The sequence below is a fragment of the Mustela lutreola genome, chromosome 8, assembly GCF_030435805.1.
Source record: "Mustela lutreola isolate mMusLut2 chromosome 8, mMusLut2.pri, whole genome shotgun sequence".
NCBI lineage: Eukaryota > Metazoa > Chordata > Mammalia > Carnivora > Mustelidae > Mustela > Mustela lutreola.
In genome coordinates this window covers 108,519,222-108,544,781 of record NC_081297.1, presented here as the reverse complement: position 1 = coordinate 108,544,781, position 25,560 = coordinate 108,519,222, and the positions used below count along the sequence as shown (strand labels likewise).

The 25,560-nt window shown below is 35.6% G+C and overlaps 1 protein-coding gene across 8 annotated transcripts in view; it reads left to right on the top strand.

Annotated features, from left to right (window-relative positions):
* KCNC2 (potassium voltage-gated channel subfamily C member 2) overlaps positions 1 to 25,560 on the top strand; it is a 187,511-nt gene that overhangs the window by 2,808 nt on the left and 159,143 nt on the right. The window lies entirely within an intron of this gene.

Sequence of the window (25,560 nt, the reverse complement as noted above, 5' to 3'; positions counted from 1 at the left end):
CTCTGGGACGAGGGGAGGGGATGGGAGGGAGAAGAGAACAGGGCTCCCTAAGGATGTGACCAGAAGCGCATCTGGTGTCAGGTAAACTCAGGGACCCTGGCGGTCATCCTCCCCTTCCGTCCCCTTCATCCTCCACCGTCTCCTCCTCAACTCAGAGATTTCCTTTAGCAGATAAATGGGAGCCAAAGGGCCAATGTCGACCTCTCTGTGCAAGTCTGTCTGGAACCTTGTCCTGAAACTGGTATCGTGCTCCGTCTTGATTCTTTATTTCCTCTTTCCTTCCAACTTTTCTTTTAGTGTGGATGTTACTTCAGGCCTTCTGGTCATCACGATTTGACATTTTCAGTGAGGCCTGACACTCCTTCACGTCTGACTCAAAGCAGTGGCTCCAATTAGGGATCTAATCGGAAGACAGAGATGGGGAAATGGAATATAGTAGTGGCTGGGTGAAGAAAGGGTATGCCAGGGTGGGGTAGGGCGATGGGGGGGGGTAGTTTTGTGAAGAGAATCTCCTGAATGCTATTTGGGCCTGTCTCCTTCCAAAGGAGAAGAATGCTGAGTGGCTTGTCCCAGTGAGTTCACCAGAGAGCCCCCCTGCTCATTGAATTGTAGTCTGGTCCTTTTCCCCTTGGGCTTCATCCATGTTTCTTACAGGTTGAATGTCATTTTGATGATGCCAGTTTAGTCTGATTGTCTAAATCTGGGTAATTTAGATTGCTGCAAACTTTATTTTACCCTTAGATTGTGACTCCGTCCTCAATTTTTCTTTTCAGTTTCTAATTTGAACGGCAGTTTAAATTTAGTCCTTGACACTCCCAATTAATTCTTCAGAATCCCATGAAGGGACTGTAAAAGTTACCAATAATAGTTTCTCCAGTGTAAAGGAAATAAAAGAAATATAAATAACCCAAAATTATATAGTATATGAATGATTTTTAATTATACACGAGAATGGAGTAGTGTATTTAGTTAAATCTCTGCAATTGCATGTGTCTGGTTTGCTTCTGACGCCCAGAAAAAATACCCCCTGGGCAGCCTCACTTTGGCTCCATCCTCATTATTGTCTTCTGTATGTCAGAAGTCTCTGCATCTGAGATATTGTGCAGCTGTCATTCTAGTAACTTGTCAGAAGATGTGTTTCTGATACCACTTTAGAAGTATAAGGATATGTTTTGTTTTCAGTTTGAAATAGAATGTGAAAGAGACAATTTCAAGCATTACTCCCCAATGGATCTGGGATTTAAATGCCTACATAAATTTTAGTATGTCCACATTATTGTATTCGAATATAGAATCAATAACTTCAACTCTGCTATCTTCCTTTTAAGATCATTCTATAAATTCAACACCAGGTGAGGTGGCAATGCCCTGCCCAAAAGGAATTAAGGTCATCAGTGACAAAAACTCCTTATTTCCTGCTACCTGTAGGGCAGTGGCTTTCAGAATTGAAGAGCCTCAGAACACCACTGGATCCTGGGCCTCCCCCCAGGGTTTCTGATTCCACAGGTCTCAAGTGGAACCTGAGAACTGGCATTTCTGGCAGGCTTCCAGGTGCTGCTGATGCTGCTATTAGTCTGGGAGCCACATTTTGAGAAGTGGTTTATAGAAATTGTTGGGCTGTTTGTGTGGATTGTTGTTGTTTTAAAAATGTGTTCTAAATAAGAGCATCAAATACACAGGAAAAAAAAAAAAACAACCCAACAATGTGAATTGGTCACTTTGGTGATGCTAGTTTAGTCCAGTGTAAGCCAAAACAGAAACTAGTACGTATTAACTTAAGTTAAATCACAGACATGACCATTACATCCATGGTTTTTTCAATTCCAAGTGAGTGCCACAGTGCTCTATCCACTTGGTGGCTAAGAAGATAATATGTTTGTTTTCAGACTCCTCATGTAATTTTTTTTTTCCAGATCGCTTGCTATACAAGAGACAGTATGTTTTATTATCTTTCCTCATGATAATATGTCTTTTATTGTAGGCTAGATTGCATAGCAAAAACTTTAAGGTGGTATTCAACTTTTATTATTGCTATGAAAGTTGATTTTATTGATTATTGGTCAAAGGGTAGACTATTAACTTGAAAATAGTTTTAAAAAAAATCTTACCAGTAAAAACATCTTACCAAGATTTCATTGTAACAATATTAGGGGTTTGATATGCATCCATTTCAGGTGAGGAAAGAACACAGATATATTAAAGATTAACACAAGGTCAAAGAGGCATCAAAAGCAGAATCAGCTGAGAATTACAGACCTGGAAAATTTCCTTGAGGTCACTTCAGGAAGACCCTTTATATTATAGATAAGGAAAATGAGGACTACAGATGCTAAGTGATGGCCAAGGTCATACAGCAAGTTAATAGAAGATCCGAAATTATGCTGGAGGTCTCATGACATCCTCCCCAGGCCCTTTTACCACAACCACTGATTATAACTGACTGGCTTATGAAATCTCTGCAGATCATGTTGCTCTTGAGATTTAATGCAGCATAAGACACTTTCTAGAATTCTAACTTTGAAAGGTCATCTATGATTTTTAAGAAAACATATGTATTCCAGGACTTTGGTAGAATTTTTACCCTGCACCACCCAACATTTGAGTGAAAATATGAAATTCAAATTGACTTCTTGAACCCTATTTGAACTTTGCATTTTTATTGACCAGTCAATATGTAGTGTTTTCTTTCTTTCAGAGTGGCTTACATTTGTGGGACTTGTCTTTAGGGAAATCTCTTTTCACATTATTGGGGATTGCCTAGAAAAGAGTAATCAGGGGGCGCCTGGGTGGCTCAGTGGTTTGGGCTGCTGCCTTCGGCTCGGGTCATGATCTCAGGGTCCTGGGATCGAGCTCCGCATCGGGCTCCCTGCTCCGCAGGAGGCCTGCTTCCTTCTCTCTCTCTCTCTCTCTCTGCCTGCCTCTCTGCCTACTTGTGATCTCTGTCTGTCAAATAAATAAATAAAATCTTAAAAAAAAAAAAAGAGTAATCAGAAGTAGTCATTCTACTTAAATGTGATTTAATATTTTTATATGAACGTTTTTAGTTCATGTGATGGCTTGACTTAATGTTTTTTGACTAGTTTGATAAATAGAATTACACTGGGAAGCCATAGGATGAAATTTTATTTTGCATGGACATGATTCTAGAAGACATAAATCAATTATCAAGTTGTTTGTTTCAGCTGTGGTCTTACTTGCACAAGTCTCATTCTTTTTTTTTCTTTTTTTTCTAGACAAGACTCATTCTTAATAGAAATATTTAACTTTTATAAACCCTCTTTACTTTGTTTTATGTTAGTTCATCTTTTATTGATATGCTTGAGATGAACATTTTTAACTGTTTGAATTTCTTTTTCAATTGGTTATACCTGTCACCATAATCTTTATCTTTACCCAATATTGAGGAGAGTGACTCAGTTATAGAGTAGATGTATTTTATTTCTAACTTTTATGATCTTAAGTGCCATACTGAAACAACAGTGATAGGAACTGAATAGCTAATTTAATTTTATAACGTTGTATTTTTGCTTTCTCTTTGGGTTGGCATTTCCCTCTTCTGTTGCTTTAAATTTATGGTGTCAATACATTTTGAAAGTTCAGGTTAACTTGGTAAGTAAGTTTATATTTATACTTAAATGAATTCTTATCCTTAAGAATAGTATTCCAAAATAGAAATTTATAAAAAATCAAATATAAGTTGTCATGGAAACCTGTTCTGGAAAAAATGAGATCAGGAAAGAAAAGGAGAGATTATGCTGTTGATGCCATTGAGTGATATTTACAAATAGCAAAAATCAAGGATGCATAGATGTATTTGTGCAAGTGTTATGCATTGTATTTTTCCAATTTAATATCTTAGTTTAAGAGGGAAATGAAGCTTGTGTGTGCTTTCTTCTGAAAACATTAGATCCTAGGTAAGTAGACAGGTGCCAGGCAGAAATTCTTTCGACAGAAGTTCTAGATTATTTAGAAGTTAATCAACTAGGATAAGGGCAAAACACTAGAATCAAAATATTTTAAATAATTTGTTCCAGTGTTAAAGAAGTGGAGAGCTGTTACAAGTTTCTCCCTATCTCTCTTCTTTTCACTTATTTTTTGGGGGGAGTAGAGGTGATTGAATTAGGTTCTACTTTACAGGCTCTTCGTTGATAACTTGCGTATCTTTGGTTAGCTGATAGGACTTATTTTTAATTTAAAGGAACGTTTTATTTTATTATTTATTTAAAAGATTTTATTTATTTATTTGAGGGAAAGGGAGAGAGTTAGTGAGAAGGTGAGAGAGAGAATCTGAGGTAGACTTCTTGCAGGGCATAGAGCCCTACACTGGGGCTTGATCCCAGGACTGCAAGGTCATGACCTGAGCTGAAACCAAGAGTCAGATCCTCAACCAACTGAGCCACTCAGGTGCCCCAAAACAATAAAAAGAATAACTGCTGTGGAACCACATTTAAGATGTTAGGTTTTTGGTCCTTGGATCTAGATCATTTTATATAGGTTTTCTGGATCTTCATCTAATATATCATTATGTGCCGATCATCCTGAATCATACATGTGTTGTGATAGTGAATCTGTCAATTTTTAATATTGAAAATATTCACTTTATTAACATTTTAAATTGATTTATTTCCTCAGCATTATTAAAGTATACTCCTCAAAACTATTAAAATTCAAATTTCAGCATATAGAATTGGATTCAGAATTGCACATACATAATTTACTTTTTATGGGCCATTTTTTTCCTCTTCCTCAAGCCACAAAACAAAATAGTTAAGAAATGACATAAATAACTGTTTGCTAGCTCCCAGTGTAACATTTAATTAAAAAAAATTATAATAAAGTAAGGACAATAAAGTCATAGTTTAAGATTTAAAAAAAGTATATTTTTTCTTTTGTAAGTATTGCTCCAATTCAAAGAATTACTGGCCAAATATAGCTTGCTTATATAATTTTATTAGAATTTATAATTTATATAATTTATTATTAGAATTTTTAGAATATTTATTTAGTCAGCAAATATTGGATATGTAGTCACTTAACTATGGAAGTTATTGGGAATATGTGGAGAAGATATAGTCCTTTGCCCTCAATAAGCTCATCACCCTGTTTATAATAAAACATTTCCTAAAAACATTATCTGTTAAATTAAGAAATGCAGAAAAATTCCAGAGATGTTAAAGATAAATTTTCCTCAAAAAACAAACAAACAAAAAAACAACTCAAATGGAAATATTGTCTGACACATTCATGAAAACATTCTATTTAGAAATGATGTTAAGATATTGTTAGTCTTTTTTTATTATGAAAGAGTTAGGCTGTTTTATTCTTGATTTTTCTGTTTGTGAGGTGATTTATGGGCTCTGTCTTTGTAATATTAGGGAATGTGAGGAAGGCTGTACTTATACAAAACAACCAAATTATTTAAGGTGTGGTCAAGTGACTTCATACCTTCCATTTTAATTAAAAGTCATGGCCAATTACATGGCAGTGCAAATCCAAGACTCCTGAAAAAAGCCTGCAATCAATAGTCTGGTATTTTTGCATTTGCCCATATAAACATCTAAGTATCTTTTGATCCTTTCCAGGCCACTAATTGTACAGATCACAAATTAATTTGATTTTATACTTCTATTCTGAGCATTGGATAGGTTCAGAGAGTACCTAATTCAATACATCATTAAAAGAATCGAGGAAGTTCATTAGAAAATTGTATTTTCAGTTGCGTATTTGATCACAAACTAGGTGATTTGCTCCATTGCCAAAGGTTAATGTAGTTGGACAGATCAGGTATGACTTTTTTCTGTGATATTTTATTAAGTGCTCATTTATAGACTTGAGTTGACAAAACTAGTGAGAGTCAAGAAAATTCTCTGTCAAGAAACTTATTTTCAAAGCAACTGAAAACCGGGAATGTGCAGGTTTATAAGGAAATACAGGTCAACTTTTCCCATTTGAAAATGTGTATCATTGTCATTTATTTTTACTTCTGCTACAAAAAAATTAAATGCAGTTCTCAGGTCTCATACCTTTTGAACTTCTAAGTCATATCCTTTTATTATAGCAACATTTAAAAATATGTCTAAATGAAATGGTAAGGGCACTAAAGGACTAAAAAAAGATAGACGCAGATCTCTAGAAGGAACTATATAGTGGCAACATAGGCTAAACAATAACCATAAAGACATCATACAAACTTAATTTTCTTTTTGAAATATGACAGCTTTTTTTAGAAGAGCAGTCTCTCCCATATATATATATATATATATATATATATATATATATATATATATATGCAGTGCCATCTATTCTGTTGTGTGTAATATATATATATATATATATATATATATAGCACTGGTCTTTGTTTTTCTTATAGGTTGAACATGGTGATTAATTTTAATATTAGGAAGTCAATAGTTTCACAGAAAGTGACTAAAATGTGGGTGTTAGGGAGGAGGAGAGAGCAAGAAGTGAAAATATATGGAAGTAGCGTTGGAGAAACTGTCTGGGGTGGGATGTATCAGCCTGTGCACTCACCTAGATTTCACAACCAGCTGTGTGACCTTGGAGAATTTACTTCATTTCCCTGAGTCTTGATTTCCTTTTACTGATTCTGAAAATAAATAAATAAAGCAAGCAAGTAAATAAATAAATAAATAGAAAATGGGGATGACACATTGGACTAGCTAGTATCCAAACTTCTTTCCGGCTTTTAGATTTTGAGGTTTGGAGGAGAAATAAGGATACTAACTGCTAAAAACCCCTGGGGGTAGGGTGGGAAGAGGAATAAAAAACGTCTGCCCTCATTGTGATTGTACTCTAAGGACCATTACACAATGAAGTAAATCAGTATTGATATTTTTTTTGTGTGGGTTTTTTTTTTTTTTTTTTTTACATTTATAACTTTCTGCCCTTTTTTTCCTACAGCTGTTGGGTAGCTGCTGCTCTGGTTACCATAGAAACAGGTTAGCTCCTAGCTTCCTGTTTCCATTGAAAACAGCTTTCCTTCAACCACATATTGATCTCAGGAAATCTTTTTGCTGTGGCTCTGTCGTGAAACCCATAAAGATGATTGGCTCTGTCATTTTCTAAATCTAAGTTTTGGTGCAGGTGTATATCCATCCACCACAAGGATAACTGATTAGATAATCTCAGTTTTGTTTCCATTTGAAAAGTGCCTTGTCAAAGACATCATTTTCCCTTTCCTGCATCTTACACAGAAGGGAAAGTCTTATTCACTTGAGGATTTACAGATACGCCTAACACATCTGTTTACAAAATAATGTCAAATTATTTAGTTTTAATTTTTTTCATAACTCATTCTATCAGAATGAGCATAGAGAATAGTATGCTGTCTAGCACACTTCAAATAAATTTATATTTTAATGTGCTCATTAATGGAGAGTATTTCCAGGTAAATGTGTAGTGTATTATAGTATTCCATATTTCTCTTTTGGGAAGATAGTTTTTCTATTCCAAAATATATATGTATTTTCATAAAAAAGGATCTATTCACTGTCATTAATATAGATACATATTCAAGGAATGTATTTGTAAAATTTTTATACGGTTAAGGAATGGAAGAGATTTGTAGGAATATGCCTTAAAAATTTGATTTGAGAATATTAATGTGTATGTGCATGTGTGTGTACTGGGCATATCCATCCAAATTACACGTTTTTTGAATGAGATTGATTATTGGCATATATGACAGACTTCTGGTATTCATGAGGCATGGAATTGGGAGGAAACTGGTGATTGCCTGACATAACTGCCTCAATTCACCGATCAGACAGCTGACTTGTTTGTAGCTCTGGCTAGCTGGTAGCAGTGACAGGGCTAGAATTTAGACCTTCTGACTTATGGTGTTCTTCCCAGTCAATCTCAATTGCTTTGTCGGACTGTGTTTAACAGCAGATGCACAAGTTTTAGTTCTTAGGAAGCAGCAAGTACGTTAGGAATAGTATGGGGAAGGTCTGCCCTCTTCCATATCCTGTTGCCCAGTAATAGCAGGGAAATTTCTACTGTTTTATGTATTCACTTTATTTCCAGATCCCTGGTCAGATGCAGACTTCCATTGTTGCCTTCTCTACCAGTTCTGTATCTCACTGTTCTACTACTTTTAAAGCCTCATAACTAACCTGCTTATGCATTTATCTCCTATTATTTCCCTTTATCCCTTTGTGTGTGTGTGTGTCTTTATAATATGTTCTCTACTTTTACTTGATTTATCGTCTTTGGAATTTGTCAATGCAAATCTAGTTTAGTCTATTGGTAGTGGTTTATGTATTTTATAGAGCATTGTCATCTCATATGTAATTAACAAGATTATAGTGGTTTCACACAGGGTAACTGGTGAATCAGTCAATAAAAGATGTTTGGAGCTCTTGTTGTGGTCTGCAAATGAAATCGGTTGTTGTTGTGAGGCCAGTAAATACAGAGCAGAAGAACTTTTCATGTAGCCTTTTGTTAGTGGATATTTAGTCATTGGTGGTGCTTACTGTACTGTGATGAAATGTAAAGCAACATTAAAATTTTGGGGGTATTTGAGAGAATGCATTTTACAGGAATCAAAGCAAAGGACTTGGGTCAGAATGTCAGTGATAGTATTGGGAAAAAGACACTTCATAATTCTTAGTCACTTGACTGACCTTTTCCTTTGAAAGTTCATAATAAAAGGACATCTTTGTAATCTGACATTTCCTTAGTATCCCATGTATTAAGAAAATTCTATGCAGACACCTCAGTAATGTCTTCTTTGTTGTGTGATTGAAGACCCTGGTGATTTGCTATCAGATCTTAGAGCTTTGCCATTCTTTATGTATCTTACAACATTGCTGATATCTTTGAAAACTGAAGCAAAGGTCAGTATAGCCTTTCTTGGCTGGTGTTCTGTGATTTCATCTCAGCACTGAAGGAATTCTCTCTTTTTAGACGTCTCTATGGAGAGAGTCCTAGAGATGAAAATATACCACCTTTTGGCCACATTCTTTTACTTTATACCAGTACTTTGTCCAGGATTTTTAAGTTGTTCATTAAAGGATAAAATACAAACACATTTTATTTTATTATTTTTTTTAAAAGATTTTATTTATTTATTTGACAGACAGAGATCACAACTAAGCAGAGAGGCAGGCAGGGAGAGGAGGAAGCAGGCTCCCTGCTGAGCAGAGAGCCCAGATATGGGGCTAGATCCCAGGACCTTGAGACCATGACTGGAGCCGAAGGCAAAGGATTTAACACACTGAGCCACCCAGGTGCCCCCCAAACACATTTTAAAATAAAGTGATTCTAAGTAATTTTGTCAGTATATCCAAATAATATTATTAACTCTAAATATAAGACAACATGTTTAAGCAAGAACTGTTTGGAGCACTATAAAGTTTATTTTGAGTAGTCTGTCAGATTGGATTCAATGAAAACACAGAAACTATTCAGAATTTATGTAAAATTTGTGTCTGACTTTGCAAATTTTGCAACAGAAATTCATATATAGGGTTGCTTAATTTGGTATTTTTATGTTTATTGATAAAAAGCTGTTTGCTAAAAGTGAATATTGTGTAATAATTGTATTGGAAACAATAGCAGGTAATCATAGGAGAAAGGAGTAAGGAGTAAACTTCCTATTATTTTGATGTATTAATGTGCGTAAAGTTAATAAAATTTATATTTAGGAAAACAGAGCAATACCATTATTATAGTTTGATTTATCATTTAAATTATCATGCTTCTCTCTTGAGGTAAGCGATGAGAAGGCCATTACGAAAGTTATTAAAATATCTTTAATGAAACCTGTGTTTCATATAAATTGAATAGCAAGTGGACAGAATAGAGCCTTAGTTGGCCCTTTTTTGGTGCAAACAGAATGTAAAGTAGCAAGTTTTTTTTTTTTTTTTTTGTTTTGTTTTTTTTTTTTTTTTAGCATTGAAATTTTATTATCGGACCTGAGTGAACCTATCACAATCATATGATTAGTGGGTGCATGAAAGTTGAACTATTATATTTGTATCATGATTGGTAAACATTTGTGAGCTTATGCTTAATTTCCAGGTTTGTAACGGTGTTGACTGTGCTTTTATGTTTAGAATATGATGCTTGAAGAATAAAATTCAAGAAAGTTAATGAAATCATGCACTAATAGATTTCAATGACATTCAAAATTGATTAGTCTTAATGCAAAAACAGTGTTCTTTAACTGAGTACCTCAATTTCTCCTGTGAGTGTGCTGTTCATTTTTTAGTTGCAATGTGCCTAGTCTTAGTTCCTAGGTTTTTTTCTTTAAACATTAGTTATTGTTTTCAAAATCTGTTCATTTTTCTATTTATGTATCAGTCATTGATCTAACTCAGCTCTGATTTCTCTTAGATGGTTTCTTGGTAGCATTAGTTTTGAGTAGTTGACTTTGTGCTTCAGTTATGGGTTTCTTATCAACAACCTTTTGTGTTTCCTGTACCTGGGCTTATATTGATAGGTGGGTTGAAGAGCATATTGTCACCAGGCGTTATTACATTCCTCTTTTAGCTAAACAAACTTGAAGCCACACACCAAAGACAAAAGCTTTAAAATGCTTTTGAATCTTTCACCTGACAGTTACTGAGCTTCAACTATTGGCCAGGACTAGCTTGTACTGAAAATACAAGATGTGTTAAAATTTCACATTTATCTTTAAGACAGTTCTATTCTGTTGAAAAAGCAGCCTGTAGATCCATAGTTATAATATGATATATTAAACACCACAATAGAGATACTAGTATAGTGTGAACACACAGACTAGGGAGGGACTGGTTTTCCTACACAGAGGAGATGACATTTTAGTTAACTTCCAAAAGGTAAGTGTTTTCCAGAAATCAGGGGGAATGTCAACAGAATAGTTTGCAAACATGGAGGAATACCATACCATGTGATATGGGGTAATAGAAAGACCATAGAGCAGGAGAAGAGGCTTGAGAGGTAGGGAAGATTGAAACTGGGAGCGCCAGGACCTCTGGGCTTCTAAAGGAGATTTCCTGATGAGATGTAAGATGCTTAGTCCAAGGCACGACTGAACATTATTATTTCAGTTTATTCCAAAACAGTGGTTCTGAGACTTTGGTGTGCATAGAAGTAATGTAAATTGATGACTAAAATTTTGCATCTTGGGTCTCACTCCAGAACTTTGAATTCAGTGGGACTTGGATAAGAATCAGAACAGGTGAATATGTCCAGGGTTATAGTTGGCTCCTGGAGAACTTTGATGTGACTTCTGCAAAAACAAATACAATTTAACAGTGAATTAAGAGAATCATAGTGCTTAGATTGGTATTTCCCAAAGTGCGTTTTATAGAACTCTAGTTCTTCAGAATGTTAACGGGGGTTGCTCCTCAGAAGAGTTCCATGGAAAGATAAATTTGGAAATCTGTTTGTTTTTAATTTTTTTAAAAAGATTTTATTTATGTATTTGACAGAGACACAGTGAAAGAGGGAACGCAAGCAGGGTGAATGGGAGTGGGAGAAGCAGACTTCCTACCAAGCAGGCAGTCTAATACGGGGCTTGATCCCAGTGTCCTGGGATCGAGCCAAAGGCAGATGCTTAACCAACAGAGCAACCAGGCACCCAATTCCAGAGATTTTTTTCATGTGGATACTAGATAACTGTCTGGGAAGTTGTAAATACTTAGTTTTATCCCTCATGAGTAAGTAGTGATTAATTAGAGCAATATCTAACACATATCTATTGTATAGTAGGCATTTTGCAACTGGCAAGTTAAAAGTGTATTTCCTGCCTTTTAAGAAGTTTGTAGTCTCTTGCAAGAGAACAGCAAAAGGACAGGGACAGTGCAAGTTACGAGATCTCCAGAAGAAGCAAGCATGGGGTAATTTGAAGGTTATCATAATCTTGCTAAAGTTGGAAAAAACTTCCTGGGGGAAATATGTCTTTCTTTGTACCAGAGGATGAAGAGGAGGTAGCCAGACTTTTCAGATAGATAGAAGCCTTAATGAAGTTCTAACAGGGAAAGAAGGCATGGTCTGTGCAAGGTACTATGAGTAACTCAGTACACCTGCAGCACTGTGTAAGGTATGGGGAGATGTGGCAGGTGGCAGATGAAGGCATGGAGAGATGTGACAGGTGGCAGATGAAGCTGAGATTGGGTGAAAGGTTTGGTGAGCTGTGTTGAGAAGTTCTGGTCTTTTTCTGGTGGTAATGGGGGAGCTTTGAAAGATTTTTAGCAAAGCAATGGCATGCAGATTTGTAATTGTGAATATCATTCTGAAACTTTTGTACCTAAAGAGGGGATTGGGCTGACAAAGCTGAGTGCAAGTTTGTAAGGGGGGGTTTGTTTAGAATGTTTTTGTAATAATCCAAGTAAGAGATAATGGTGACCTGACTTTAAGACAGTGGACAAGTGGGGGCACCTTGGTGGCTCAGTGGGTTAAAACCTCTGCCTTCAGCTCAGGTCATGATCCCAGGGTCCTGGGATGGAGCCCCTTCTGGGGCTCTCTACTCAGCAGGGAGCCTGCTTCCTGCAGGCTGCTCTCCTACTTGTGATCTCTCTCTCTCTCTCTGTCAAATAAATAAATCTTAAAAAAAAAATAGACAGTGGACAGGTAGATGATGTAAAAGCAACAAAGTTAACGTGGAATTGTTGATTGATTAGATGCAGTGAATGAAGCAGAAAGAGGAGTGAAGAGAGAAATGTTTGCACAATGAGACAAGGAAACCTTTATGACTTTTTCCTACTTCAAGCTTCTGTGGTTATATGATTTCAGAATCTGGTTTATCAGTAGTTATTTTTTCATGAGATTTAACACTGTAATATTTTATAGTATGTTTTGTGAGTTCTCTTCTATATTTCAGTACCAATTACCCAATTACAGATAGCCATTTCATAGATTTTATGGTTGTGAATTAGATGTAAGTATGTCCCTTAAAAGTTTTTGGTTACAGTAATTTATCACCATAGAAAGGTGGTGAGGAATAAAAAGTCTTCCACAAGAAACGTTAGGTTTGCATTGTTATTATTTTCTTTGAAGCCCAAGAAAATATTCATGTTTGCATAATTTCTATGAAATGGAACTGACTATCCAATGTAGACTCCAAAGCTTGAAGCTTAACTTGAATGGAGGAATAAAAAAATACTAATGAGATCCTGTGGCTCTAAGTACTCCTTGGAAAATTGCTTCACATAACTATTTCCTTTAGAAAAAAGTCCAGGAAGGAGCAAATGCAGTGAGAAAGCAAAATAAAAAAGAAAGCAGGAAAGAAGATGGTGACTTCAGATCCAAGGCAGAATAATTCCTTCTGAAGCATAATATACCATGCCACTTCCTTGCTTAAATCCCTTTTTTTCTTTGACTACCATATTATGATTTCCTTTGTTTTGCCTGGCTCTTCAGGATCTGTCCACCACCTACACTTCTAATAAAATCTCTTATGACCACCAGTAAAATACCACTGAAGTCAGACCACATGTTTTGCCATTCCTGACTATAAGAGATGTGTTCACATTGTTGTGTATTTACATATGCTATTTTCACAGCTTGGAATACATTATCCTTCTGGCTTTAATAGGTTGATTCAGTCATCTTTCAATATCCTGTATGATTATCAAGTCTTATTTGACACCTTCTAAACTCTCTCAAAAGCAGCTAGTTTCTTCCTCCAAGTTTCCGTATCACTTTGCAGACACGTATTATAGCACCTAACTGACCAGATTGGTTTCCTAGAGTTACTGTAGCATATTACCACAAGGTTAATGTCTTTAAAAAAGGGAAATTTATTCTCTTACGGTTCTGGAGGCCAGAAATCTGAAATTCAGGTGTCAGCAGGATTGGTTTGTTCTGGAGTTTCTGGGGGAAATTCTGTTCATTGGCTTTCTTCTAGCTTCTGGTGGTTACTGACAATTTTGGGGATCCCTTGGCTAGTAGACACACTCACTGTAGTCTGTTTCTGTTTTCACATGCCCATCTTCCCTTTGTGTTGTTGTGCCTCATTTTTTCTCTTCTTATATAGAGACACCAATCATTGGGTTATAGCCCATAATAATCCAACATGACCACATCTTAACTTAGCTAATTACCTCTGCAAAGAGCTTGTTTCAAAATAAAGTCATGTTTTGAGGTTTGGGGTATACATGAATTTTGGGGGCGATTCTATTCAAACTGGTATGTGGTCCTCACTTTTTTGGCAACATGTTGGTAATGTCCAATAAATCTTTTATTTTCTGATTTTTCCTTTTCCATATCAGTGTGCTCTCATTTTGTGGACACAATATATACAATGTCTTTATGAATCTTTCTGGAGATACTAGTTAGACAATTTTTAAAGTTCTATTACATTTCTGTTCTTAACTCTGGTCCCTTAACAGATATTTTTTTTTTCTATTTTTCAGCTTTGTTCTTTTTTATACTATTTATTTTCTTCACATATATTTTTCTTAGAAAGAAAGTGGGGGTACTGTAGTGTTATGTAGGTATATAGGCAGGATCATGTAGAAACATACGATCCTCTTCAGGGTGGGTGGGTAGGAACAGGCGGGCAAACTAGGAAACCTCTCTCGGTCTGAGAAAAAGAAGCTCTATTTGGAGAAAGGACTTTACTGTCTTTCAGTTAATGGGGAATGATGTCTCCATCTCTTTTTTCTCTATGCACTTTGAGGAAATCTGAGGTACTTCTAAGTACATCACATCAACACATCAACACACCTAATTAAGAACAGCTTCTTTGTTGATTTCGTACTTAATTTAGAGAACTGCTCTCACTGGCTGTATCCTGTGGGCAAATTCTGTAGCAACCAACTAAAGATAAAATAGGAGGGAGACCTCCAGATTGCTCCTTGTCCTAGTGCCTGTTGCCTCTGACATTGAAGTTCTTCTGGATTCTGGATTTTCTTGGGACCAACCCCAAGAAATGCTCTTTTGTGCATTTATATTGAATTCCATTCTCCTCCTCTCCTCAACCTGCATTTTAATTATTCTAGTGCTGTTTGCTTTATGTTGTAGTATTTCTAGTTCAGGAATAGCAAGGTTTCCTGTTTTCCATCCCTGTGATTTTTTTTTCATCATTTTTCTTTGTAAATAGGAATTTAAAAATTTAAAAAGAATTTTAAAAAATTTTATTATTTTTTGTGAGATTAAGAGTCACTTATGGTTTGTCTCCCTCCCAATCCCATCTTGTTTCATTTATTCTTCTCGTACCCACTGAGGGTTGCTGGGGGGAGGGGATTTGGGAGAAGGGGGTGGGATTATGGACATTGGGGAGGGTATGTGCTTTGGTGAGTGCTGTGAAGTGTGTAAACCTGGTGATTCACAGACCTGTACCCCTGGGGATAAAAATATATGTTTATAAAAAATAAAAAAATAAAGAATTAAAAAAAATAAATTGATGCTTTGAAATAAAAAAATATTATTTTTTATTAATTTTTAAGTTTTAAAATAAACATATAATATATTTTTATCCCCATGGGTACAGGTCTGTGAATTGCCAGGTTTACACATTTCACAGCACTCACCATAGCACATATCCTCCTTTTATCATTTTTAATGAAACTTTGTGAAGGAGATGAGGTTTACTGTCTTCTACTAGAATTTAATTAAATGTGTACAGGTTTCTTGTCCCTACTAGTTATGAACTTGTGCCATTTCTTCTTGGTTGTCCAGAGTTATGAACATTTGGTAGTTTTCTCAGTGAGTTTTTATCACCGTCTAAATAATTAATTAGTTTTCTTGTCTACAAGGATGCATTTCTGTATGATTCTTCCCTACAAAGTCAGTATTTCTTCTTATCTTCTTTAAGCCCACCTTCTTTATCTACTTTTTAATCTATTATGGTGCCGAATATTTAACCTAGTAAAGAAACTCAAAGCCTAAATGTGTGTATGATTTTTACCGTTGCTCTAAGAAACTTGTTAGACTAATACAAAATCCTAGAAAATTATCACTTGGAGAACAGTGACACTTTAATTTGTCATCTGCCCACTGAGAATACATTCTTAAGAATGTGAACTTTGATGGTTTAACAGATGTTTGTGGTACTTAAAGTCCCCAAATAAAGCAACAGCATTCAGCTGAAATAATGTTTACGTATTAGGGTGCTTTAATTTTTTACACAGAGCCTTTGCCAGTGGGACCAAATGCCTGGTCCCTATTATGTAGAGAACATCTGACTGATGATAATAGATGGCCCTGATTGTCCCACTAATTACATGGAAATGGGGCCTTCACTGAAGGGTGCTGTGTCCTAAGAAAAGATACTGAAGAATGGATGTTGTGGCAGCAAGGAAATTAGCCAAGGAGAGGAGAAAAAAAAAGTTTCCTATTCATCACAGTATTGTTATCCCATTTCATTTAATAAAACAGAAATATCCAAAGGTGAAATTTCCCCTATTGTATCTAGAATACACTTTATCAAACTAATGCAGTAATGAAGACCATTATATCTAAACCTAATTTTGTCCAGATGTTTCCTCTGAGCTGTGGCAAATAGAAGGATTAAGAAAGACATTTAAAGAAACATATATACACTCTAATGATCATGCAACTAGAAGAAACAGAAAAGCCTTTATTTATACAAATATACTCTGTATATTAAAGAGATCAGTTCAATGTTCAGATCAGTTCAAACAATATATTATTGTTAGGAAAAACCAGTGTGAGATAATAAAGTAAAAATTATAAAATACATTAATAATATTTAAAACACAGCAATATTAGGACAAGTTTTTATTTTTAAGATGAGGAGTCATTGTAGTTTATTTATTATTATTTTTCCCCCTTTTTTCTTTCACATTTATTTAAATTCCAGTTAGTTAACATACATTGTAATATTGGTTTCCGGTGAAGAATTTAGTGATTCTTCACTTACATACAACACCCAGTGCTCATCACAAGTGCCCTCCTTAATCCCTGACACCTGTTTAAACCATCCCCCCCACACTTCTCCTCTGGTAAACATCGATTTATTTTCTATTGGTAAAAGTCTATTTCTTGCTTTGCCTCTCTCCACCTCCTCCCATGTTCATTTGTTTTGTTTCTTAAATTCCACAAATGAGTGAAATCATATGATATTTGTCTTTCTCTACTGACTTACTTCGCTTAGCATAATACCCTCTAGTTCTGTCCATGTCATTGCCAATAACAAGATGTCAGTCTTTTTTTAAATGGCTGAGTAACATTCCTATCCATAAACTGGGTATACGAGGATTAAACAATATGAAAACTAGCTAAAATAATGCACTTAATCTGTGTAGACAAATGTGTAACATAAAGTAAGCCTTCTATAAATGGTAATTACTATTATATGAAGCTTAAGGGCAGGCTAATGTGCAAAATCTTTAGACTAATGATTGGTGGCATCTACCAAATGCTTGTTGTATGTCTCGGTCAGGGGACAGGAGAGCCTCTTTCCATTGGATCATAGGTAGAAAATCCAGGAGGCTGTGGTAGAGAGTTTTGAAGATTCTTTGCATATTTGTCAACAGACTGTGGAGAGCTCAGATGAAAACTTTCTATCATTGCCTTGACCGTAATTGCACTACATCTGCACTGTGTTTGAAATGAAATAAGATAGCATTCCTAATACCATTGCCTGCTACTCTGAATGAGGTGAAGGGAGTGAATGATCAAGAGGCACAGGAGAGATGGAGAGAACACTTTTGTTTAATGAATTCCCAGTGTCCAGGGAAGACTGGCACCTGGTAGGTACTAGAAGAAGTGTTTCCTGACAGACTGGGTGACTGATGACTTCATAAGTGGAGAGATAGACGTCCTAGCATCCAGCACTCCAAGGGCAGCCTGCATCCATCTCTGAGAGAAACAACTGTAAGCCTCTTTCTTTCTTTAGCTCTGTCGCTCCCCAGAATGGTTGTTAGACGATAAGAAACAAGGAGCAGGAGTACCTCTGGCCGGTTGTTACATTGCTGGTATTGGAGAACATGATTACACTGGCAACTCTGTCCACTTCCTGATCTATCAGAAGAGTAGCAACTAAGGAAAAATATTGTTGTAGAAGTAGAGGTTCTCCCCTCTTATTAAGTAGTTCCCATTCTTTGAAAGATTATTGGTGGGATGATTCCTGTATAATGTGGTTTTTCTAGGCAGAGGTAAGAACTGCACCAATTACAACTTTTAAACTCAAGAAAGTTTTCAGATTTCCCTAATCCTGGTCGACATTCACCCCCTCTCAGCAACCATTATTAAAGTTTGACCATATGTCACCATGAGTGTCAGTTCTCAACCATTCTCATCAATAGGTGTTTTAATTAGTATAAACTCTTCCTGACTTCTGGCATGTGGTTCATTTTTGTCCTCAATCTTCTAGGCTATAGTAATATGGTATCATTATTATATGTTTTTTATGGTTATAGTGTTTCCAGATAAAATATGATAAATAAAATAACTAACTTTGAATTACAGATAAAGATAAATGACAGGTAGGTGTTTTTAGTATAAATATGTGTACCAAAATATGGGTCATTCTTATACAAAGAATTGTGTTTCTTTACCTGAAATTTAAAGTTAGGTAGGTATCCTGTTTTGATTTGCTCAACTTAGCAACCCTACATTTTGTTTCCACGAGAATTCAGAAAGAAATCTTTGGTTCTGTCTTTTGTAGTCTTTCTCACTGTTTTAGCATCGTCTCTGCCCACATTTTCTGACTCAACATAGTCATGGTGCCATATAGTGTCTACTGTAGCTTTTGTTCTAATTTTTGAAGCAGTTGGTGTTCAAATAGAGATAAATAACTTCTCAAGCCATCCAGTGTCACCACTGCCAGAACACTAGAAAAGATAGTTGAGTCCTTGACAAAGGTGATTAGGTGATTTCTGTGGTCCCAGACCTGGAGGAAAGGTAAAATTTAATATCATTTTCATTCAGATGTTATTGAACCAAAATACTTTAAGCGACTATTTTTTTCTCTTCTTGTCAGCTTTTATATGGCTTCTCTTTGCCTGTTGATGGCCTCTTCCTAGTATATTTTACTCAAAAGAGGAATGACTATTACAAAAAAGAGGGCTTTTATTATTATTAAGTAATAGCACACAAAGGCCATGTTCTTTGAGGAAAATTCAGGAACTGTTAATGTGCTATATAGGGATCCATCTTGTTATCACAGGTGTGTTTTTAAATGTATGGGTATATGAATTCTTAACTTGTGACGATTTGATTTCTCATAATTTTCATTTATATTCCCTTGGTTATTATATTTATATTATTGCTTGTGGTATTTTCAGACAGGCAATAGTCAGTGGGCAATTAAATTAAGCAGTCTGCTCCGTGATATACTCTGAGCAGACTGCTTCCCACCTCCCCCTTTAATCTGGTTCCACAGTCATTCCCTTTGGCCTTCACTGTGTCTCTTCTGCAAATAGCTGTCTTCGTACGCAGTGCCAGCATGCCCCACTGTGAGCTCCCCATGATTCAGTAGCTGAGGAACAAGCAGGTGAAGGAAAGCAGCTGAGAAAATAAGGACAAAGAAGGAGGCTGGAACAAAAGAGCATATCCTATAACTGTCATTCAGTAAGACTGATTTTTCTAGTGTTTGGTAAATTGTCTCTTGAGTCACTTCCAACAGAGGACTTCTAAAAATGTTTTAAACAATGTCAATGTCATACTAAGGGCATAATCTTTCCAAACAGAAGTGTGTTCTTCAGTGCACAAGTCCTGTGAGATGCTGCATCATAAAAAACAAATTCTGTTTGAGAAATGAGTCACTCTCTACCTTTACTTGTTGATGCAACATGCTCATTGTGTATTAGATCTCGGAGAAATCCCATTTAAAATAAAAAGGGAAATTGCCTATTTTCCAATCCACTCCTAGGAATATCCAGTTTTATGAAATACACTTTGTAAAATCTGTCCTTCAGGTGCTCTTTAAAAGGAGGTGATTATGTCATTATTTATCTGAGTTTTTGATTTGTGTTTTTAAAGCCATTGCTGTAGAGTCACATATTGGAGGAAAGTTGTTAAATAGGCAAATGAAAGGAAGATGACACCTGTGACTCGTATTTAAGTAAAACTGCAGGCCTAGGCCTGGGAACGGAAGACACCAATTTTGTGAAATGAGGATTTAGCTCTAATCTGTTCATCTCTGAGTTTGGCTGCCATTCAAGACATTTGAGAGTTTTGAGCAGTGATTCCATAATAAAGGAAGGAATCAAGAACTAAAAAAAAAAAAAAAAATAGGCAAAGTTTGTTTCTCAACCTAATACTCTTACTTTTAGGAATTAATTATAAAGAAAGGTATTAGATATGAGGAAACTAATTTTTCCATGAAAGTATTTCATGAGTAATATTTTATAGTAATAAAAATTTTAAAATAACTTTAGGGGCACCTGCATGGCTCAGTAGGTTAAAGCCTCTGCCTTCGGCTCCGGTCATGATCTCAGTGTCCTGGGATCGAGCCCTGCATTGGGCTCTCTGCTCGGCAGGGAGCCTGCTCCCCCCCACCCACTCTCTCTGCCTGCCTCTCTGCCTAATTGTGATCTCTCTCTGTCAAATAAATAAAATTTAAAAAATAAATAAATAAAATAACTTTAATTTCCAATAAAGGGAGATAAGAGATATATAGAAATTATGACAATCCATATAATGGAATATTATTCTACTGTGAAAAATAATAGTTATAAAAAATCTTAATGTATTGAAAAATATGTGTCTTAAAGTATTATCATTGCACGTTTAAATTTTACTTATTTGGTATATTATTAATAATTTAAATGAGTACTTAGTAAATAAATATTCTGAGAACTCATAAAAAGTTATAATTTATATAACTGAATTATATAAACTTAAAATCATATGTTTTTTCATCCTAAAATATTACATATTTCTAAATTTTGTCCAGGGGTCATTTATTAATTCTATAAAAAATATGAATGTAACAGCTTTAAAAAGTATCTTTCGAAGGTGCAGCAGGTTATGCAAATGAATTCCTAGCACCGAAAATGTAACAGGTTGGTCTTTCTGTTTTAAAGGATTAGTGAAATTACAAAGAATATCACTTTTAATATCAGGTCTAATGCACACCACAGAGAGAAATTATCAGTGAGAAAGATTAAGTACCCAAATCAATTTTTATTATTCATTTATTAGATGTTTATTGAGTTTTGTGGCTACTAAGTGCTATTGGTACTGGAAATGATCTCTAACCTGAAGAATCATACAGTGTAACTGAGGCCTGATGGTACAGCAGAGAGGTAAGTAGACAGTTACATAGTTTGATAAATTCATGAGAAGGATACACAGAATGTCATAAGAACCCTTCAGATGAACATCTAACCCAGACCTAGGAATCAGCATAGCTTTCCTTGAGGAGGCAACACCCAAACAAAGTCTACATGACAGGTTCAGTGTAGGCAGAAGTGTAAGAAGAAAGATGTTCCTTGGAGGGCAAGCAGCACTGGGACTGTTTGGAGTTTGAGAGCACTCCACGACTTGATCATTTTGGCTTGAGTACTCAAGCACAGAAGGAGTGGTGAGAGAGAGAGTGCAATATTTTTCTTCAAAATGCACTAGATAGTTCTAGAACTCCAAGAAGCCTAAAGAAAATTTCCAAAAATTAAGAATTTGTACTTCTGTACTGTGAGATTCCACTGAAGGTGGAATCTATTTTCTTTAGTGGCATTTCAATGAAATTGGAATCAATAGCCAAAGTAACATTTACAGGAAACTTCATATTTAGTAGACTGCAGCTTTTACAGTATTCTGTTATTAGAGATACATAAAATTGAGTAAGTGTGAGAACTAATAAATTGCATAAATGTAGTTGCATGTGTTACCATTGTGCCAGGTCAAAGATGTCTTTCATAATTCTATCCTTTAGTATTTGATTAAGTATGTTATCTATTATCATTCCTATAGTTACATATTAAGTCCTTCTTGTAACTCTTAATTCTGTTTCTTCTATGAGAAAATTTAACAGATCTTAAATCATTTCAGATGTTGCATCTACTCTTACCTTCCTATAATGTTCCCTGCATCTTTCCAAGTTTACACCTTTGATCCTTTCAGATAGAGCCTGCATCCACGTGTCCATTAATGTATACCTACACAGTAAACATTTTCTATGAGAATGTCTCAGCCATTGCTGTCTCAGCCATTGCTCAGCCCTGGTCTTGAATAGGGAGAATTGGGCATATAACCAGCACAAACATTTAAACTCTGTTCTATCCCTGTGAATTCACAGACCATTTCACAAGCAGGCACTTGGGTACATGAATGACCCTTTAATCAACACATCATACAGGAATGGATGAATATTTTTAATATAATCTTTCCCATGTGCTATGAAATAATTAAAAGAGATCACTGTTCCCAGTGACTCTTACCTTTCCTTAATTCAAGTAAGAAGTACTGTGTGGCAGCACATGCTGTCGGGTAATGTAAGGTAGCAAAAAGAAGTGCCTGATGGAATTTGGGGTTCACATACCACCTCTGCCAGTTAAGTTTTTTACTCCCAGGAAATTACCTCCCTTTCTTTGCTGAATACGGAGATGTAGTAAGAGTTAAGTGAGAAAAATATATAAATTGCCTTCACATAGAAGGTACTCATTTCAATGGTTGATATTACTATTAATGATTAGATCCAGTGCTGTTAATCCAGGTTTCCTTAGCTTAGCCAATCAGCATCTATATGGAGACCCTCAACTAGATAACTAAGTTAGCATAATAGGTATCTGTTCTTGAATAGTACAAAACACATCCAGATCCTAATATATATATATATATATATATATATATATATATATATATATATATTTTAGAATTATTCATTCTTTACATTTCTACAAAAATGGAATACTCTGTGTTAGTAAAGAGGCTATGTAAGATAGTACAGAAATCTTTATAAAATTTATATCTAGAAATCCTAAACAAGTCATTAGGATCAAATATAAGTGTTTTAATAGGGGATATACAGGGAACATATAGAAAGTGGATCTAACCAAGACAAGGTGATCAGAGAAAAACTGTATGAATGGAAGTTTATATAGAATCTTGAAGGAAAGTGTGGTTTAGAAGTGGGTATGAAGAAGGATGTGTCTGAACTATGACATGAAGTGTATCAGGTGCACCAGTGATGAGGAAGAGAATGAAATTGAGTAAGGCGGAAACTCTGAGCATTAGAAGGAGGGATGGGCAGAGAGGGTGGTGAGTTTGCAAAGGCAGATGGGGATTGTGGAGAGTCTGTTAACCCACCTCAACGAATTTGGACATTATCCTAAGAGTGATGAGAATTTAGTGAAGGATTTGCAGGAAGTTGAATTACAAAATGCATTTTAAATTTTAGTAATAGCATTGCTACCATTTGGAGAACTGATGGTTAGGAGAAAAGCAAGAATGGAAAGAAATCAACCAAGAAGGCATTACTCTAATCTAGGCAAGATTTTTCTACCTGTCAGATACCTAATTTTTATACATTTTTTGCCTCTCTAGAAGTGTACACAAATTTGAACAATTGCAGGTTCCTTGAAAACAAAAGAACTATTTATGTTTTTACTGGGCAACCTAGCCTTTTCTTTTTAAACTGGAAAAAATAATAGCAGCCTCACTTTTCTTTGATGAATAAAATATTTTAAGACATAAATATTGTTCAGTTTACTTTCTAATTCCAGGGTAAAACAAATTTGTGTTATTCAAGTTGTGAGGCGAGCCTGAGGGGAACTGATATTCCATATTCTTACATACCCATTGTGGTAAAAAGACAGAGATACTCAGTTGGACTTGAAAAGTAACACAGTGATTAATGTTAAAATTCCTAACATATGTAGATAATAATTCAAAGACACATCAAAGCCTTACAGAAATTTTAAATGTAGTTTTCTTTTATCTCTGGGATCTTGTCATTTCCAGGTCTTTCCAGTAATTGATTATTTCATTCCTGAATATGACTGATAATTTTGATGCATTAGGCATGGTGGTGGTTTTTAAACTTTCAATTTTGGGGGTTGGACACTAAAAAGAAAACTTAATATTTTTATTATGGTATCTCCTATAATAGACTGGAATTTGTTTTAGAAATGGTCATAGTTATGGAAGGTCCTACTTGTTTAGCATAAAGGATTTATCAAATTGAGTTTTGAGGTCCATGTGTAGATAGTCCATTAGAGGAGAATATATGATTTGAGAGACCTAAACCTCTGTACCTTGTTACTTAGCTACAGTGTTAGAAAACTTCCAGTGGTAGGGTCACTCCTTTCAAATAATGCAGTGTGATTTTTTTCAGTGACTCTGTTAACATGGAAATATGTTTTCTGAGAGGGGTAACCGATTGGGCTCTTCTCAGCCACAAACACTACCATGAATTAACAATCAGATTGCTAACAATGCCATCACGGAGGATCTAGAAGAAGTAAGGAGCAGAAAACAATCTGTTTTGGGATGGAATGAATCTGTTTTGGGAAGGTTGGGATGATAATGTATTTATTCTGTCTCTACTGCTCTGCTGTTAGATATCTCGAGTCCCTAGCACCCAGGAGAGTTCCTAGCATCAAACAGCTGACAGTCTCTGGTCCTCAATTATCAATTCCCCAAATCTCTGGAAACAGAACATTTTTTAGTAACTGATTTGCAGTAAAGCTTGTCCTGAAGTGAGGTGAGGCTATTTATAGTCTTCTTTATTTATCCCACTTAGTGTGAATGTTCTGATTGCTGTAGAAATATTAATGTGCTTGCTTATAAGGTGCTGCCCCGACCCTGCTGGAGGTTTCACATAACTTGTACAAGGTACTATATTGCCTTTCTAAAATCTGAAAAATTTGGAATTCTGAAATAGATCTAGCCCTCAGGGTTTTGAGTAAGAGACTGAAGATCCTAGAAAATATTACATATTCAGTACTTCCCACGAGTCAGGCAGGCATTGTGCATTTACACACATCACCTTGTAGAAGCATGCATGAGAGGCGGCTGTGGTACAGTGGAGAGAGCAGGAATTTGAAAGTCAGACTGCCCGGGTTGGAATTCCAACTCTTTATCAGTTAACTACCTGTATACCTTTGGGTATGGTCCTTCTCCTCCTTTTACCTCCATTTTCTGAAATCGGTATCATAACATTTCTTTCATAGACTTGTAATGGTGATTGCATGATTTAAGAGATTTAGAACTATACTTTCAGAGGATTATTATGTTAATCATTTTGCTTACACTGTGATATTGGCACAATGATACCCATTTTATAGTCGAAGCAATTGAGACTTGAGGAGGTTAAATGACTTGTTCCTGTTCACATAGAAGGAAAATCATTGAGGAAGGTTTGAGTCCGTATCTATGAGGTCACCAAATCTGCACTTGTTGCCATTGTACTTCTGTTGCATCTCTGTATAAGGAGTTTTAGTGAATGGGTTGGAATGTAAATGTTGAGAGAATGAGAGGCTGCTTGGGGAAGTTCAGGTGGCACTCGGGGGGAGCTCTCAGCAGCTTTGAAAGGAATCATGCATAGACTTATAGGAGGAAGGAGAAATCAAAGTCTCAGGTGAAGGAATTAAATATAATTATTCTACTCTACAATGCTGTTCGGGTGGTCATATCTGCATTGCTTCGGATACGCGGATATGTCCTATATAATCAGAAAAGTGAAGTGACCTAAAAAAGAAT